This window comes from Theropithecus gelada, chromosome 8 (genome assembly GCF_003255815.1).
Source record: "Theropithecus gelada isolate Dixy chromosome 8, Tgel_1.0, whole genome shotgun sequence".
Lineage (NCBI taxonomy): Eukaryota > Metazoa > Chordata > Mammalia > Primates > Cercopithecidae > Theropithecus > Theropithecus gelada.
Window position 1 is genome coordinate 1072441 of NC_037676.1, and position 18821 is coordinate 1091261.

The 18821-nt window shown below is 55.8% G+C and overlaps 1 protein-coding gene across 1 annotated transcript in view; it reads left to right on the plus strand.

The window, feature by feature from the left end:
* The first annotated feature begins 412 nt into the window (after positions 1-412).
* Positions 413-18821, plus strand: part of FAM167A (family with sequence similarity 167 member A) — a 43835-nt gene continuing 25426 nt past the window's right edge. The window contains exon 1 of the mRNA XM_025394271.1: positions 413-491. The gene's annotated coding sequence lies outside the window, so the exon portion shown is untranslated. The remainder of the gene's footprint in view (positions 492-18821) is intronic.

Genomic DNA, 18821 nt, shown 5'->3' on the forward strand with positions numbered 1-18821 from the left:
GAAGAAGGAAGGTGTGATGTTTAGGAGCTGGAATCAGACGATCTGGATCAACTCCGTCACTCTCCAAAAGACGCCTGTTAATACACCCGCTGGCTTAGGACCCTTGCCTTATTGGCATGACTAGGTCTGTACTGGCAAGATGTCTCCTTAGACGACGTCCCTTGGAGGACCTTCCAGTGAAGGTCAGAAAGGAAGGGAGTAGGTCAGGGCTGGATGCGGAGTTGCAGTGAAGGACACGGGCACCAGAGGGCAGCACGAGGGTCTCGGGCCCCTGCAGGGGCTAAGGCCCCACAGAAGGCCCCGTCAGCGGTGCACCTGCCTGGAGCCTGCGCCAGTCACTTTGCAGCCCCACCACCACTCAGCTCCGCGTCTGCCCATGTAGACGGCGCCTGCGCGCACGCCCAGGGCTATCGTAAGAATGGCAGATTGGAGCGCTTTGAAAGACGCTTCCAGCCCCGGGCATCTAGGAAAGGTGCTTGGTGAGGTCTGGGGTAAGAGATCCTCAACGAGTAACCAGCCTTGGGGCCTCCGGTGTCTGGCCTGCACCCCTCGTCAGAAGCTGGGACTGGTCCTGAAGACCTGCGGGCCGGGCAGCTCGAGCTGCTGTCCTGCGTGTGCCTTAGGGTTTGCAGCTCTGGGCTTTGATGGAGCAGAGACTGGGTCTTAGGATCTAAGGACAGCCAGAGGTGGCCGATGCCGCGCCCCTGGTGGGACAGGCACCCTGTGGTTAGTGGGGCAAACGCTCAGGTCTCTGCGCCTCAGTTTCCTCATCTGGCAGCCAGAGATACCTACACTTGCCCTGCTGGGTCGTCGGGGGGTGTTGCCCACGGTAGGCGCTCTGGAGCAGTCCGATGAACTCCAGCCGTGTGTAGGCGGGTGAGGCCGTGGGCTTGGGGTCCCCTTGCCCCCTCCATGCGGACAAACTGCTGACAGTGGCGCAGCCACGTTGCCACAATTGGGGGAAACTGCCTTGGTTTCGGGTTTAATGAGAAAATGGATGTTTGGGTTTGGTTTCATCTGGGGTTTGGCGAAGGCATGCAGTTCGTCTCCACTGGCGGGAGCCGCCCGGGCCGGAGAACCGACGGGGCGCTAGGACCCTGGGCGCTCTCGGACCCGGGGCGAGAATGCCCGGCAGGGATCGCGGTGAAAGGCTCGCGGCTGAGAGCTCGGCCGTCGCCAGGCAACCGCCCTGACGCAACGCAGGGGGAAAAAAAAAAAGTCCTTTCCGAAAGCAGCAGCGCCGAGAATTCACCGGAGCTGGGAGAGGCCAGGCGGTAGCGCCGAGCTGAGGCCGAACCGGAGCCCGGCAGCGCGGACCCGCCCAGGAGGAGGCAGCGGGGACCCCGGCGAGTCCCCAGCAGGGCCCCTGGGCGCCCGGAAGGTGGGTTCGCGCCGGCGGCGGGGACTTTCCCAGGGGCTGGGAGGTGTGGCCGCGGCGAGCGGCGCGCCTGGGCAGGGGTTGAGGCGTCGCAGGTCCCCAGAGCGAGCGGTGGCGCGGAGCAGCCCGATCCCAAAGCGCCCCGGAGGGGGCGTGCGCCCACCGCCCCGGGGAGAGGCCGCTCATGCGCTCCCGCTCCTGCGGGCTCGCTGCCCTCCCAGAGGAGCCGGGCAGCCAGGGCTGGACTTGACTTCATCTCCCTGCTGGCCCTGTCAGGGCTCGGATTTTGGGTGGGGGTTTGGGGTCTGCCGTCTGAGAGGGAGGGCCCCATTCAGCCTCTCCGGGTCCCCTCCCAGGCAGCTGGTGACCTCCAAGCCCAGCCTGGCTCCTGTCTTCAGGTTCAGTGAAATGGAAGTTTTCTGTCCCCACGGATGCGATCCCTAACTCAGGAGAAGTGGCCCAGGGCACGTGGGCACCAGGGTGCTCTAAGGACCCAAGCCAATGTGACCTGAGGGAACGGCACAGCCCAAAGGGCCCCCGGGAATGAGCAGGTCAGCCTTGAAGGTGGGCATCCTGAGTCACCGAGACACGGGACCACAGACCACAAGGGGTGGGGTGTCTTCTTCAGCCAACTCAGGTTGGATGTATTGCTTTTTTGCAAACCCATTCCTGCCTGGTTCTTGTTCCCGGTGGGGCTTGGAGGGAGTTCTGAGGACTGGGACCTCCTGGGAAAATCTGGAAGGAGGATTGACTCTAGGTTGGAGGCTGGCCACTGCCTTATGCCTGCAAGCAGGTTCTCCCAAGTCAGGTTTCCACAAACTCCCTGTCATTGCTGGAGAATCCCAGCAGATGAGATCAGGTCCCTATCCACAGGGTTTTCCCAAAGGGACACGTGCTCCAAAGCAGCTTCCCATTGATACAGTAGGCACAGTCCTGCCCCCTCACTAAGCTCAGGACGGAGCCTGGAGAGCGTAGACAAAGTCTTGGGAAAGCAGAGGTGCGGTGGCGCCTGTTGCCTGAGAGCGGCGGCAGGATAGGAACTTCTGCAGTGTGTTTTTAAGGAGCTTGGAAAGCAGCCATGGGCTGTGCTTGGAGTGGATAAAGATGACAGTTCTTCTTTCTTGAGTGCATTTATGGACCATGCACTACTTTGAAACCCTTCACATCCCTTGGCCACTCCATCCTCCCCATCACCCTTCAAGGGGACTCTATTATCCTTGTTTTGCCAATGGGACTCTGAGAAATTAAGTGACCTGGTGTGGCTCCCACACCTAGTGAGACAGCAGAGACAGCCTCACGTGCCTGACTCCTGGGACAGTGCTCTCAAAGGAAGGCTGCTTTGGGAAATCTGAGGCACCTAAGGCCCAGAGAGGGGCAGAAACCACTCACACCCAGATGAAATGAGAACCGTGTGGTGGGGCTCATCTCGTGACCTGAGAAGGTCCCCTGCCTTCTTGAGGAACCTGGTGGAGCCAGGAAAGCCATTTCTTCTATCAGGAGCTTGCAAGTCTGTGCCGTCGGGCCTGGCCAGCCTCAATTCTTCTCACCTGAAGCAGAAGAAAGGGTTGCTCCCCCACACCCTGTTCTCCTCCTTGCCTGCCCAGAACCCCCAGACTCCCTGCGCACTTGCTCCTGTTCTTCTGGTCCTCCCAATTACATGCATGGATTTCCACTAAATTGCCAGTCCCCGCCTTCCTGTCTATGAGCTTGGCCCCCCTCCAAGAGGGACTCTGGCAGGGAAATAAATTAAGGCGGTACCTAACTGTTTGCTGAGAGAGAGCCACAGAGCCCCAGGCCAATGAGGAAGAAACTACTTGCTAGGCTTCTCACACCCTGGCTGCTGTGTTCTCTAGGCAAATCTTGCTCGCAGAAAGCCCGGTTGGCCCTACAGGAGCTCCTGGAATTCCCAGAACCCTTTGGGAGCTGTGCTTTCCCAAGGGACTTGAGCTGCTTGCAAAGGCGGAAGATGAATAACTGAGAACTTTGCTCCTGGTTTCCAGCGGGGGTGGGAGAGCACTCACGTGCCACTAACTGGAAATCCCTTAGGATTAGCCTGGCTGGCTCTTATTATGCAAATGCACTCTGAGACTTGGATTGTCATGTGGAGAAAGGAAGGAAAAGCACAGACTGAAAGAGACCTTGAGGAGCCAAGGATGGGCTACATGGTGGGCAGGGGGAGGTGGGGAGCAGGAAGGATGGGGCAGGGTGAGAAAAGAGTTTAGAAGGGGCAACAGGTGAGCCTCACTGACTCTGCGATCATCTGTAGAGTCTGAGCTGCCACCGAGGGCTGTGTTGCCAGGATGAGTCGGGTAGGCCGCAGGTCTCAGCTTTTCCCTGGTTAGGACTGTTGCCCTGTCCATTAAAGGCCAACGCTTCCCCACCCTGACCCGTACCACTTCCCTCTGGAGAAGTGTTGGAGAGGAAGGACAAGCCTGGAGAGAGGTGAGCAAAGCAGTTTGAGGGGGGCTGCTCCCACCTCACCCCCTTTCCTCCTGGGCACTGCCTGCCTGCTCAGCTCTGCCAGGCAGCATCAAATCTCATCCATCAGCCACTCTCAAGAGAAGGACTGTGCAGAGCAGTAGCCCAGACTCCCTGTGGGCACAGCTGTCAAGGGGCCTGTCTTCTCTAGCAGCAGCTGTCTAGCGTCAGGCTCCTCCCCACGCCAGGGCCCTGCCACGTGGCCTCAGCGCACAGTAGTTTCCCCCAAGTTGTCATCTCTAGTGGGGAGTGGCTTTGCTCCCCCACCGCAAAGCTCCCTTCACTGAGGAGTTTCCAAAGGGTCCCTCGGGTACCCGTAAGTGTGATCTTCCTCCCCAGCGGCCTTTGCAGAGACCTGCAGAGGATGGGGTTCACCTTCTCCCGTTGGGGGCATAGACCAAGCCCCCATTTCTTCAGTGTGGCCAGAAGTTCCTTCCAGGGCATCCTGATCCAAAGGTGGAAGCTGGCAGTAGATGCCCAAGGGCTCCCTCGCAGGGCTTGTCCCTTGGGACCTAGAGGGACAGGCCCAGGTCAGACCCCATTTTCCAGGTCCAGTGGCAGGTATGGAAAGAGCCTAGGCGGTGACCTGCGCACTGGCTACAGTTCCAGGCCTTCTCGAAGGCTGAGCAGCATTTCCTCATTCCAGGAAGCTAGCGGAGCCTCTGCGAGCTGGCTGGGCACAGCAGCCCCTAGGTCAGCAGGTGCACCCTTAAGGTGGTGGCCACCCAGGAAGGTTCTGGGTGAGGGTCCCTGCCTTAGGGACCTGGCCCCCACTGTCCACCATCAAGTTGAAAGTGACACTACCTCACTAGTCCTGTGATCATCTCTACACACTTCACTCTGGAAGCCTCATGCCAGGTGTGAACTAACCTAAGTCCCTCGAGTCACAAAGGCACCTCCCAGGTTTGGTTGTGTGGCTGCTGCTGTTTTGTTTATTTGTTTGATAGCAGCTGCTGAAAACTTGGAGGAAGGTGAAGACAACCTCATTATCAAGTTTGAATGAAAGCAGCCTCAGAGCAGATTCTGCCAGACATGTACACATTTTTGGACAAATATTTACCTGCACACGGGTCCAGCAGCCTCTACAGCCTGTCCTGTGGGCTCGGTGAAGCCCAGCAATCTGCTCTCTGCTGCCCTGACCACACCTCCCTGGAGCTCTCATGGATTCTTTCTCCTGCTCTTTCCTGAGTCAAGAGTGTCTCTGAGTTCATTTAGCCAACCCACATATCTTGAATACCTCTGTCTTTACCAATGAGAACGCATTTCTAATGTTTACTTTGCTAATCATCAAATGCCCAATGCTGACCAGAGATAAAGACGCCCAAGTGCCTGTCCCGGCCGCCTCTGATGCAGATGCTTTCTGCTGGGAGGCAGTGGCTGCGAGTGGGGTGGGGGTGGCTGTTACTGATTTGAATTCACCCAGGTTGCAGCTGGAATAATGAAACCACACAGAACAGCCCACCATCTCTGCAAAGGAGTTTAGGATCCAAATGCACCACCCTACCAAGGAAGCAGAAACTGAAGGCCCTGCCCTCAGGGAGTGTAGAGTCTGGCAGGGCTGCTGATGAGTAAAGGCGGTTTATGCAGTAGAGTCCTGAGTTGGCAGTAAGATGCTGTTCTGCATGCTTCAGTTAACTTTGTCAGTGCAGGAGCCATTTGCTAATTGGATGGACCAAGGAGAATGACAGCCAAGTACAGTCAAGAGCAGGAGGTGACAGTCCTATTAGAGGTGTAACTAAAAATTCATGTAAACTTGATCTCATTTGGTCCTTCCAAGACTGTGAGGTACAATCCATTATAATCCTGTTTCATGGTTGTGGAACCTAGGCCTAGGAGGGTTGAATCTGTTGATCAAGGTCATAGAACTAGTAAGTGGCAGGGCTGGCTGTCAACCAACCCACGTCCCCCGACACCCGGCTCTGCCCTGTTGCTAACCTGCTCCATCCCTTTCTCCTGCTCCTGATTCCTTTCCTCTGTGAGGTGTGAACCCCGAGAGGCTTCAGCAGCCCGGTACCTCCAATGCAAGCTGACACGGCAGGGAAGCAAAGTCACACATCCCATTTTCTGTCCTGCCCGCGGGCACTCAGGCCACATGTCCCCGCCAAGCCCCAGTGCAGGCACAGCGCTGCGCCTGCAGCCAGTTACAGGCTGCACTGGGCAGTCCTGGCTGGGCTGAGGCCACACTGGGACCCCACTGCGTCCAAACACCAGGAAACCCTAAGGACCCTTCTAGTCCCTGGTAGGTCAGCACCCCCAGCCTGAACATGGAGGTGCCCAGTTGGCATAAGCACAGGGAACACCGTGAAAGGCCTTAGGAAGTCTTTTAGAAATCTTGGGCTTTGGAATTTGTGCTGCGGATAAAGTAGAAAGCAGATCATCTGGACAGATCCCCACTTGAGCTGGAGTTTGTTGATTCTGCCTATTTCCAACTTGGAGCCAATTATCCTGTGGATTCTAATAGACCTAGATCTGCCTTGTTTGGAGGCTGAGGCCCATGCCAGCTGGTTAGGAGCCACTCTGGTGGGCTGGAGCCATGAGGGAGGGCACACATCCCCAGTGTCCTTAGCTGTGCCCTGGCATCTGAGTTTCAGCCAGCTGGGAAGTGTTTCCTGTTTGTATAGCCGGGGCACTGGCCCGCGCTGCATTCTGCTTTCATCTCTGCAGATTGCTCTAAAGGCCACTCTGTGTCTACTTTCTGCCCTCTAATCCCCACTGCCACCATGGCCTTTGGCCAGAAAAACCCTGGGTCTCATGTGGCGGTTGGCGGGGCGGCAGCAGACTGCCTTAGCCCTTCTGAGCATCCATGCCTTGTCGAGCATTTCCCGGGAGGAAAACCACATCCTTCTCTCCTTTTCCCACGGCTACTTTCCCCCTCTCCATCTCCTCCAAAATCAAACTCTCAGATTCTCAGGCACCTCTCCCTGCCTGCCAGGGTCACCCTTTCCCAGAGCCCCACAGCCTTGGAAGGGACACACCAGCGACTGGGAGTCCCAAGAGCCCCTCTCCCTGCAGTGGCCCTGGGCTTTCTCCCCGCCTTTCAGGGAGGCCATAAATTAGATTTGTGGCTCCCAGGAGCCAGGGCCTCTTTCTGACCAACAGGGAAGCCGTCTTTCTTGGCGATTTTCTCAGCAGCCTCTTTCAGCGGGCTAAATGAAAAGGAAGGTTTCCGCGCTCCCAGCCTTCCTGCAGGAGGACTGTGCGTCAGCTCCAAGCAGCCTGAGCCCATCAATTATTCAGCATGGACCCAGCACTTTGAATCTGCAAAGGTCTTAAGTATTTTTATAGATTCTTTCCTCATAATGTCCCAGCAAGACAAGCAAAGTTTCCCTGTTTCCTAGACAATAGATGCAAGGGGCAAGGTTCAACTTGGAGTCAGAAGACTTGGGTGCAAGCCCAGCCAGCCCCACTCGTGGTGCTGTGGGACCTGGGGCAGTTCTTTCGATGGCTCTGGTGTGCAGTTCTCTGTGGTATAATTCTTAGGGAGGCCTCCCTAGCTCAAGTCATTGTGTGTGGGGGGGGAAAAATTGCAAATGCAGTGTGATTAAAAAATGCATGTGGTTGCTCTTGTTGCTCCAGGTGTGGAAACGGAAGCTTCAATCCTGAGCTGAAGTGCAACCATTAGCATAGGACACTGCAGACCAGGCTTTGCTGGGAGACGGTCCCCAGGGAAACATGGGCGAGTCGGCGCCTCTACTCTCTGACCCCATGGGTGTGGCTCCATGACATGGTGGTCCCCCTACCTTTTGCTGTGGGCTGACTCTGCATGTGTCACGGTGGAAGAGGGCGCAGAGGTCATCACACCCAAACCCATGGCTCAGGGTGGGACGGGACCCCAGCAGCTGACTCCCAGGCCAGGAACTCCCTTCTCTTCCACACCAGGCTGGGTCTGTCTAAAATGTTTCTCCCACTCCCATCAGCAATGCTGGGACCCCAGGTGGGAGGCACCCAGGGCTGCCCAAAGTCAGAGTATTAGGGCAATCTAGGGGTATAGCCCACTAGGTTGCCTGCCCCCTCCCAGAGTCCTGTACTGGGTTTCATGCCATGTACCCATCCTCTTACACTGGTGGCCCCAGGGACAGCATCACGGTTGTCCCTGGGACTAGCCCAGGAGCCACCCCCATCAACCGAAACAGACAAATGAAATGAGTTCCTGGCCAGGCGCAGTGGCTCACTCCTGTAATCCCAGCACTTTGGGAGGCTGAGGTAGGCTGATCACCTGATGTCAGGAGTTCAAGACCAGTCTGGCCAACATGGTGAAACCCTGTCTCTACTAAAAATACAAAAATTAGCCAGGTGTGGTGGCAGGAGTTTGTAATCCCAGCTACTTAGGAGGCTGAGGCAGGAGAGTCACTTGAACCTGGGAAGTGGAGGTTGCAGTGAGCTGAGATCGCACCACTGCATTCCATCCTGGGTGACAAGAGCAAAACTCTGTAAAAGAAAGAAAGAGAGAAAGAGAGAAAGAAGAGAGAGAGAGGGAGGGAGGGAGGGAGGGAGGAAGGAAGGAGAGAGAGAAAGAGAGAAAGAAAGAGAGAGAGAGGAAGGAAGGAAGGAAGGAAGGAAGGAAGGAAGGAAGGAAGGAAGGAAGGAAGGAANAGGAAGGAAGGAAGGAAGGAAGGAAGGAAGGAAGGAAGGAAGGAAGGAAGGAAGGAGTCCCTGTTCCAGTTGAATTCCAAAGAGTCGTGTGACTTGTCCAGGGTCACAGGTTGTTAATGACAGAACTTCCCTTAGGCTGTGGTCCCCTCACTGCCCAGCCCTGCCTGAGGACCAAGACCCCTGCCTCAGAAAGAGGCCCTCCCACCGCAGCAGCCGTACTCAGCACCCGCATGCTGGGCACCGCAGACCGAGGCGCTCAGTCTCTTCTTCCTCTTCTGCCCAGAACAACTTTACAGAAAAACAAAGCATTGCCTTGGGAATATTTCCGCGTTGTTATTTGCCCCTGAGGTTTCTAGGAACACTGGACTTTTTAAGTACGATAAAGCTCACATGCCTGTTACTTCTGTACAAATGGAGCCTTCTGGGAAGATGGTCACAATGGTGGAGCTGGGGAGACTTGAGCTGGAATGGTGGTTCCCTCCCTGACTTCCTTGTGAACGGTGGTTTCCTTGCCTGCAGTAGAGATAATACGAGATACTAGATAATACCAGTCGTGCCTCAGGGTCATTTCAGGGGTTAAACTAGATAGACATTGCACAGTGCCTGGCACAATAGGAAAAAGGCCTTTTCTTTTCCTCCTCCTTCTAACAATTTTCATTTATTTCTGTATAAATGAGAAATAGAGAAATGGATGATAGAGAGAAAACTAGTCATTCATGCGCTTATTTAATTATCAGAAAGTATGTGTAGAAGTTGAACTGGTTACACCCAGCAGGTGGCTATGAGCACCCAGGGGAAGAACTAGGGGCGAGTCTGCCCTCCCAAAGCCCAGTCTAATGTGGGCAGTGCCATTCTGGCCTCTCTTGACAGCAAGAGATCTTCTGGTGTGTTTCACTCTTTAACTCTTTAGGTTCTGCTGGGCCTAAGGGCTCAGATGGCAGGATGCTCTCTCTTTCTCTCTCTCTCTGTTTTTCCCTTAGTTCTCATTGCCTCGGGCTTATTCCCTTTTTACTGCAAACGGGCTTTCTCCAGACTGGAAACTTCAAGCTTATATCCTCCCAGCTGAGCTGCTCCTGATGAAAAGACCCTATTTCTCCAAGTGTCTGTGTTTACATCCCATGAAAATATTCTGATTGGCCTTTTGTGGCCCAGTGCACATCCCCAGGCCCAGTCACTATTGACAGAGTAAGGGCTAAAATGAATGTCTTTTTCTGGGCGTCGTGAGTATTCCTGGGTCTGGGGTGAAGGGCAGGTGCTATGACTCATGGTCCCTTCAGAACCACCTGAAATTAGACAGGAGTGATGCGCACAGAAGGGATACTGGAAAAAGATAGATCTGTTCACCCGACAGGCACATCAGAAATGTGACTCAGTAAAACCATCCAGCAGGTGCACTGCTGCACCTGAGAGTGGGCAGGGAAGTGCTCAGATCGAAGTGTGAAGGGAGGAAGCCGTCAGCTCCATTTAGAAAAGCACAGAAGGCCGGGCGCGGTGGCTCAAGCCTGTAATCCCAGCACTTTGGGAGGCCGAGACGGGCGGATCACGAGGTCAGGAGATCGAGACCATCCTGGCTAACACGGTGAAACCCCGTCTCTATTAAGAAATACAAAAAACTAGCCGGGCGAGATGGCGGGTGCCTGTAGTCCCAGCTACTCAGGAGGCTGAGACAGGAGAATGGCGTGAACCCGGGAGGCGGAGCTTGCAGTGAGCTGAGATCCGGCCACTGCACTCCAGCCTGGGGGACAGAGCGAGACTCCGTCTCAAAAAAAAAAAAAAAAAAAGAAAAGCACAGAAGACTGTCGAGTGGTGCTGTTTGACCCAGGTTTGAAGACTGAGTCAAATTCAAACATCAGGTTATCGGGGAAGGATGAGACATAAAAGTTGAGACCAGCCTCCTAAACTACCGCATCTCAGCTCAGGAAAGATGACTCAGCCACCAGAAGCATTCCAACTTTGAAAGTCTTACCCATGAAGCTGTGGGAGGTCTTCTGCTGGGGAGATGTCATCTGGAGCTGTGAACGACTCTGGCTGGACTTTGTTCACTGACTTCACCCCATCAGCGTCATCAGCACACACCAAACATCTGCTGTTTGCAGGGCACTGTGCTCAGCGCACAAAAGGTGCAGCAGTGTCCTGCCCCTCGAGGAGCTCATGTCTGGTCAGGAAGACAGGACCACAGACTCCCACAGTTCAAGGTCATGCGGGCCAGTGTGCAGTCAGCATGAGGAAAGCAAGTGCCCAGAGAATTCAGAGAAAGGTGGCCTGGAAGGTGGGGAATCTGAGAGGGCTTCAGGGAGCAGGCGAGCCCTCGGATGAGCTTTCAGGCAGTGCGGGCCCTAGCTCACCAGTGAGGGCCAAAGACAAGGACAAAGGGCCAGATGGACTGCCGAGAAAGTCCTCTTCATTCATTCATGTACTCACTGTCTTACTCAGCATGTTTCCTGAGCACTCACTATGTGCCGGACACTGCTCTGAGTGCCAGGGTCACAGTCAGGAACAGAATTTGGAAGCTCCTGCCTGCTAGGAGCTGGCATCCTCAAGGGTGAGACACACAGACACCAACCAACATCATAGAGTGAGTGATGAAATCCAGGAAGCACCAGGAAGGCGAGTGCTGGGCTCCATCCTGTGGCCCAGGCTGGGGTTTGCGTGGAGGTGACGTTCAAGTAGAACCAGGCATGAAGCAGCCAGCATATGACATTGTGGCACAGCATCAGCCTCCTTCAGAAGAGACCGTCAAGTTCTCACAAGGGTGTGCAGCAGGGAGGGGAAACCCAGGCAGCAAACAGAAGGCTTCCAGGAAGGGTGAAGGCTAGTGCTGCCTGGCTGGACAACATGTGCTGGAGAGAATGCTCGCCGGGCAGTGTAGCCCACAGGGTGCTTGGAGAAAACCCCAGGAGCACAGTCCTGTGGAGCCCCGATCCCGCCCACTTCCCTAACCCAGCCCCGCCCACATCCCTAACCCAGTCCCGCCCATACCCCAACCCAGCCCGACCCACACCGCTAACCCAGCCCCACCCACTTCCCCAACCCAGCCCCACCCACTTCCCCAACCTAGCCCCACCCACTTCCTTAACCCAGCCCCGCCCATACCCCAACCCAGCGCAGCCCACTTCCCTAATCCAGCCCCACCTACATCCCTAACCCAGCCCCACTCACTTCCCTTAACCAGTCCCACTCACTTCCCTAACCCAGCCCCACCCACTTCCCTAACCCATACCCCCAACTTCCCTAACCCAGGGCCCCCCCTCACTTCCCTAACTCAGCCCCGCCCACTTCCCTAACCCAGCCCCACCCACGTCCCTAACCTAGCCCCACTCGCTCCCCTAATCCAGCCCCGCTCATGTCCCTAACTCAGCCCCAACCACACCCAGAACACACACCCCACACTCATATAGTCACACATCCAGCAGGGCAACTACCCACACTCTCACACTCATACACCCAGCAAGGCAACCGCCCCCCACACTCACACTCACACACCAGGCAGGGCAACTACCCACACTCACACACTCATACACCCAGCAAGGCAACCACCCCCCACACTCATACACACACACCCAGCAGGGCAACCACCCACACTCACACACTCATACACCCAGCAAGGCAACCACCCCCCACACTCACACTCACACACCAGGCAGGGAAGCCACCCCACATACACCCAGCAGGGCAACCACCCCCCACTCACACACACACACCCAGCAGGGCAACCAACCCACACACTCACACACTCACACACACACCCAGCAGAGCAACCACCCCCCACACTCTCACACACACTCACACACCCAGCAGAGCAACCACCCCTCACACTCACACACACACTCACAGACCCAGCGGGCAACCACCCCCCACACTCTCACACTCACACACTCACACACCCAGCAGAGCAACCACCCTGCACACTCACACACACACACCCAGCAGGGCAGTCACACTCACACACTCACACACCCAGCAAAGCAGCCACCCCTCACACCCACACTCACACACACAGCAAGGCAACCACCCCACACTCACACTCATACACCCAGCAAAGCAACCATCCCACACACTCACACACCCAACAGGACAACCATCCCCCACACTCACACACACCCAGCAGAGCAACCACCCCCCACACTCACACGCAAGGCAACCATCCCACACTCACACTCAGAGCAAGGCAACCACCCCCCACACTCACACACACCCAGCAAGGCAACTACCCACCACACTCACACTCACCCAGCAGAGCAACCACCCCCCACACTCATACACACACCCAGGAGAGTAACCACCCCATACACACACTCACACAAGGTAACTATCCCACACACTCATACACAGCAAGGCAACTACCCCCCACACTTACACTCACACACCCAGCAGGGCAGCCACCCCCCACACTCACACTCACACACCCAGCAAGGCAACCACCCCCCACACTCACACTCACACTCACAGCAAGGCAACAACCCCACCACATTCTCACACACATGTACACACACACACACACACCCCCCAGCAACCCATCCCTGCCACGCGCAGTGCTGGGGCCAGGGTCAGGTCTCGGCAGGATGTCATCTCCATGTCAGGGCTTCCGACACCGGCTCTTACCAAGGGTTGGAATGTAGATGAGGCTGGAGAAGCAAGAGATGAATGCCAGGGCCAGACAGCAGGGTCCCTCCTGCTCGGTTGCCATGGCAACCCCGGAGGAGGAGGGGACCACTAGGGCAGCCTGGCTGCCGGCAGCAGCTCTGTGGGGCCCCGGGCTGTGTCCCAGTCCTCTTGGCTGCTGCCTGGTCAGTGCTGAGCCCAGCCAGAGGCCAGTCCAGTCCTGCCTGGACCTCTGGGTGAGATAAGTGTTTCTGGTTAAACCCAGGCAGGAAAGCCTGCACACCCCAGGCCCGCCTCCCTAGGCCGACTGTGGATCCATGTCCCAGACCTCCTGACCTCTCACCCAGAAAAGAGGGGTTCGCCTCTTCAGAAAACAAAAGGAAAAGATGCAGGCATGAGCTTTGCCCGGCACCACCCTGAATTTTCTGAAACCACTTAGAGCCTCTGCACTCCCTGGGCTGTGGGGCTGGCCTCACTGTTCTCTGCCACTGAAGCCACCCCAGGTCTCAGCTCATGGCCCCTGCCTTTGACTCTGGTTGAAATCAGGGCTGTGTCCTCTGCTGATGGGCCTGGCCTGGCTGAAACTGCAACATCAGGGCAAGGTAGAGTGGAGATGCCTCTTCCCGCCACCCCTGCACCCGACAGGTGTTGACGGAGGAGTCAGAAGACGCTGTCCTTGAGTGAAGCTACGACTCTGATGCGGAGTTTTAGGCTTGGTGACATGCACAGCAGGCTTAGCAGAGGAAACAGAGCGCTTTGCACACACACACGGGCCTCCGCCTGCCAGCCGAGCCCACCCTAGCTTTGGCAGCAAAGCCATGGGCAACCCAGACAGTGTCGGGGGCAAGAAAGCGAGACCAGCACTACGGACATCCTATCCCCCAAGACCTGCCCTACTGAGGATCCTGCAGGGCCCTAAGTCACAGTGTAGCTAATTCTTCCTTCCAGAAATTTCTGGGAGAACCCAGTTATACCTGCAGATGGAAAGCTTTCCACATAGGTGATAGCCAGTCCTGTCCAGATAGTAGGTTCTAGAAGATGGCACAGCAACCCCAAGGAGTATGGGCAGTAGGCTCTGGGCTGTCACTGAGGAGCCCTGGGCCCTAGGTTGGTCACATAGGCTGCCACCTCGGTTTGCTGCATGATGGGATAAGAAGACCCAGCCTTCCCTGCAGTGTAGATGTGCTCCAGTGTAGACATGCTCCATAAACTCAGTGAAGGTGGTTCTGGTGAGGAGTGGCCAGTGTCACAGGTCAGCACAGAACCAAGACACAGCTGGCTACCTCCGGGGGCAACTTGATTCTCAGAGGACACTCTTGCTTTGTTCTATTTGAGTAGACCGTGGAGAGGGTCACGGAGCCTCTGACCTGGTCTTGGTCCCCGGCTCAGGCTTCCTGGCTCCTGCTGCAGCCATCCTCTCCACCTCCACAGGGAGCTGTGCACCTGCTGGTTTCAGTCCTTGCCCTGCCAGGTACAGTCTGAGTGCTGTTGGGCCTGTGCCTTATCATCTCTGTGCCTCTGTTTCTTCATCTGTGTAATGGGACAATCAGTGCATACTTCACAAGATTCTCATGCAAATAAGTGAGGTGCTATCTCCTTGTAGTGCCTGGCACATATTGAGTGCTTGATACATATTAGCTGTTTGACATGTTACTAAAATGTCATTTAGAGTCAGGCATGGTGGCACATGCCTGTAGTCTCAGCTACTGGGGAGACTGAGGCAGGAGATCACCTGACCCCAGGAGTCTGAGGCTGCAGTGAGCTGTGATTGTGCCACTTGCACTCCAGCCTGGGCAACAGTGAGACCTCATCTCAATAACAAAGTTATTTAGTAGAAAGGTTATTAAGAAGGGGCAGGATTCGAGTTGCATTTTAGAAGGATAACTGGCAGCAGGGCAGAGGAGAGGAAGCCTGGAGGAGGAAGCTCTGTGGAGACAGGGACAGCGTCCACGTCCCCAGGCTCAGGCTGAGGGGTCAGGAGTGCAGGGGTATGGGGGGCAGCTATGATGAAGGGGACGGAGGGCGAAGATCGCCCCAGCTTTCCTGCCGCAGATCTGCGTTCTGGGAACCAGCTGGCCTCTGTGGCCTCCGCTTTCTCCTGTGTGGAGTCAGAAGGACGTGAGTCCTGAATGTGTGTGCTGACGCTCGGTGAACTCTAAGGTGACCTACCATTGCTCTGCCCATGCTGGCGCTGGGGAACATGTCTGCAAATTCCGCCAGCATTCACAGGTGCTAAATAAAGCACCCTTTTTCCTGGGCCAGGATCTCAGGCCGTCATGTCTGTTTATGGGAGTTTGGGCACTGGTTTCATGAGAAAAGTTATCCATTTCCTCACCTGTAAAATGGGGATTTTAATAGGGTTAGTGCACCTCTTTCAGGCTGCAGGAACAGACCCCAGGCAACCTCAAGGGGTGGAGGCTGACGATGAGAAGGGAAGGAGCCGCAGGTGGAGGAAGCAGCAGCCTGCAGGAGACAGATGCAGCCACGGGCTCACTCCTCCATGCTCTATCTGCCTCTGCTCACCCCTTTCTCCCTGGGCTCACTCCTCCATGCTCTATCTGCCTCTGCTCACCCCTTTCTCCCTCTGGGGACTGTCACAGTCCTGAAACAGCCCAGAGGTGCCACTCCCAAAAGAGCACAGCTTGCCAGGCTGGTTGGCCCTTCAGTTATTTGCCCTGATGTCTGGCTGTAGCCCAGCTGGGCTGGTCCCATGACCCAGCATGTATCCATTTTGCACAGGGAACCATGGGGGGCATTTCTGCCAGAGGAGCAGAGCAAGGGTAAATTCACTCATATGGGAAATTGTCATTCTGTCCTCATCAAGCATAGCCTGTCATGGATTGTGAGTTAGGAGACAAGTCAACTCTGAATGTGGACAGACTCAGTAAGATTTCGTTAGGAGGACAGTGACCATCCACCCTGTGGTTCTCAATGGGAGGTCGCACCACCCCACCCCCACCACCGAGGCACAGGTGGAATGGTGGGGGAGGGAGCCTTTGGGTTGTCATGACATTTTATGACACTGGTTTGCTCTCAGTTATATATTTTCCTTCCCAAATGAGTTGTGCTTCCTGTCTCATTTCAGTTAGGGCTCTTGGTTGGGAGCAAGAGAAAATGACACTATTGTAAGGCTGCCAGGCACCCACAGAATTGGCAGGAGGTAAAGACCAGAAAACAGGCAGAACCAGGGCAGATCCAGAAGGCAGAGGCAGGAGGTCCCAGGCCAGTCCTTTAGCAGAGACAGTTTGGCTAAGAGGATGCCACCGCCCCTGCGCTGCACATCTGCCTCCAGGGCTGGTTCACAGATGCGCCCTAACCATCTCTTCCTCTGAGACTCACACACACCCAATTCAGAGCCGGGGCCTGAGCAGCTGACTGGCCAAGCTCGGGTCACATGCTCACACCTGGTCACCAGGGCATGAGCCAGGAAGAGGAGGACATGGTCCTCTGGCTGCAGAGAAGGCTGCACAGCCTGCCTGCTGCTCTGCACAAAATGGGGAGCTCCCTCTACACAGGAGAGAAGGGATTGGATATGGCAAACAGACAGACAGTTCAACAAAAGACAAATAACAGCAAGCATCCACTGTGCTCTTTCATATTCCTTCTCCAGTGCATGCCGTGTCAGTCAGTTACAAATGTCAGAAACCCCACGCAAAGTAGCTGAAGCATAAAAGGCGGAAGGTATATGCTGTGTAATCCAGGCAGGGCGGTGGCTTTCCACGGGGCCCAGCTGCTGGCCTCCAGCTCCTTGCCGCTGGGCTCTGACGGCCAGGTTGCCACACTGTCTGCTTGGCTTGGCTTGCCTCGCCAGGTAGACCCTTTCCCCATATGTGGTGAGCACAGTGGCCCCAGTGGCCCCGGCCAGCTCAGAGCAAGGCTGGCCTCTGGGTGGTTCTGGCACCAAAACTTCATCCAGTGTCTCCCCACACCCCAGGAGAAAGGGAACCCGAGGGATGGGCTCCCATGGGAAAGGGGGTGCACTTTCCAGAAGAGGGAGGAAGCTGCTGGATGGAAATGACCTCATCCTGCACTGGACCCCAAGGAGGCCCTCATGCTAGGTCTGTCACACCAGACTGTCCCCTCCAACTCCAGCACACAGTTCTAGGATTTGGCATGAGCTGCGGCTGTTCCTGTCTTTGTCCCACTGCAGGCCCAGAGCCTGCACACCTATGTCTTGACACTTGTGTCAGGGCAGACAGGGTGGGTGGCATCTGTGGGGACAGGAGGGGAGGTACCATCCTAGGAAGGCTGGGTCTCTTTTTCCACCTCTCTTGAGCCCATCCAGGCTGGCTCAGATTTGAGTAAGGACAGGTCGCTGTGAGTGGGAGGAAATCTGTTTTATTGGCTCATTCATTCCACGGCATTTAAAGAGAGCAGCGTTGTGCTAAGTACTGGAGGGTCCAGCATGAAAGGCTTGGTTCTCGCCCTGAAGTTGAGAGTCTGGTAGAGGCAACCATCGACAAAGACCCTGGGTGTAAGTGCTGCGGCTTAAGAGGGGCAGTAAGCCCAGTGGTTAGGGGCCAGATCAGAGCCAGATTGCAGAGGTTCAAATCCCAGCTTCACCACTTACAAGCTCTGTGGCCTCAGGCAAGGTACCGAACCTCTGTGCCTCAGTCTCTTCATCTGTAAAATGGGGATGATAATACCCCAGATTCATAGGGCTGTTGTGAAGATCAAATGTGTTAATACATGTAAAGCTTTTAGCACCACCCCTCGTGTTGTGTGGTGTAAGCCTTAGCTAATGTTGCGATGATGTAATTGTTTCTCCAATGTGCTCCGGTTGTCCTGAGTACACACAGCTCAGCCTGGACAAATCAAGCAAAACTTCCTGCAGGAGAAAATCCCTGAGAACTAAGGCATAGAAGGGAGGCAAGGACTTTCTAGGCTGGAGGAAAGCTTGTGCCGAGTGAGGGCTGTGAGAGAGCATGGTGTTCGGCGGGACAGGAGTGCTGGGTCGGGGCTTGGAAAGATTGTGTCTTATGGAGAAGAAAGGAAAGGATTCTAGTGGAGAATGCTAGGCTGGAAGGAACAACAGGAGCGTGTGAGGAGAGAGGAGGTGCGGAGGGGATGGGTCAGCAGCGCCTGCATCTTCCTCTGCCCCTGGGAGCCCATCAAGGAAGTGGATTTGACAGTATTCCAGGTGAACAGATTAGGTCATAATGAGACAAGGTGTTGGCTGAGCTGCCCCCACCTGGCTCCTCCAGCAGCCAGAGGAATTAGCTCATGGTTGGCGAAGGCTCCTTCAAGGAGCCGCTGTGGGCCAGGGAGCCAGGGAGCGTGTTGGAACAGCAGTCCCTGTGTGTGGCATGGGTCCTCGGCGCTGGCACACAGAGCTGCAGAAAGGCTGACATGCCTCCCAAGGGCTTGTCCCCACTGCTGCTGGGTGGCCTGCCTGGAGGGGCGTGCCTGGGCCTGGTGGGATTACAGGGTCTGATTTCGTTTTTCTAGACACCCTGGGTCGCAGGTCTGGCAGCGTCCTTTGGCTTCCTTCTCTGGCTCCTCCACCCCCAGGAATGACCCAGGTTACGTGTAAAGAAAGCCCATTCCTCCGGGGGACTGGGCCCCAGGAGTCCTTGGTTTGTCAAGCAGGGAGATCTCCACTGCTTTTCCAGCCCAGGAAGCTGCCCAGTGCTGGCAGCTGTTCCCCGGCATCCAGCCAGCACCTCTCTGCCAGCTCAGGCCGGGTCCAGCTCAGTGCCCAGTGAGCAGTGACAAGCTTTTCTGCTGTCACGTCCCTAGGCCTGTATGGGTGACATTCCAGCTCAACTCC